Source organism: Apaloderma vittatum, unplaced genomic scaffold (assembly GCF_000703405.1).
Source record: "Apaloderma vittatum isolate BGI_N311 unplaced genomic scaffold, ASM70340v1 scaffold9476, whole genome shotgun sequence".
Classification (NCBI taxonomy): domain Eukaryota; kingdom Metazoa; phylum Chordata; class Aves; order Trogoniformes; family Trogonidae; genus Apaloderma; species Apaloderma vittatum.
Window position 1 is genome coordinate 85,085 of NW_009721279.1, and position 728 is coordinate 85,812.

The window sequence follows — 728 nt, forward strand, 5'->3', positions numbered from 1 at the left end:
GGTGGGAGCTTCTCAGATGGGTGTCACCCCTCCCTCTCCCAGCTTCTTGCAGCCACAGCTCCCAGCCTTACCTGCCCCACACCTCCACCTGTGCAGGGGCTGGGGCAGGGGGCTCAGGAAAATGCTGAGTCACCCCCGCACCAACACGGACAGGCGCCAGGCAGGCGGCTGCGACCTGCTTCGGTTCCAGGCTGCTTGAGACATTCATAGCAGTCCCTCACACCCATGCTCCTGCCCAGGCTTGTCCAAAGCTTGCTGGGGGGACACAGGACAGTTGAGCTGACCACTCCTCAGTGTGCCCTCTGCAGCCTCACCGCTGAGTTCTTCCAGATATTTCTTGCTGTTAGATCTCTCAAGTGCTGATGAAGGAGCCGTTACCATTTTCCTTCTTTAATGGGAGTGGGAGGGATTGAGGTTGTTTTCTGTTGTCACACAGCATTTTCAGTGCCAGGAGCCCTACTCTTCTCTCTCTTCAATTACTCTGAGTCAGTGTCTGATTTTCTCCTCAGCCGTTTAATACTCCCCCCTAACCTTCAGGAAAATGTTGTCTTTTTCCTCCACTACTCACCTCCCCCACACCTTTTAAATGAAAAGTCCTTCACTGGCTTTCCATCCCTGGCAGAACAAAGAGAAGTTGAAGAGACTTCATTACTGGCGATGTGCTGCAATAAATACAGAGACCATTGACAGCAGAATTAAACATTAGTGATTTTTTTTTGCATTTCATG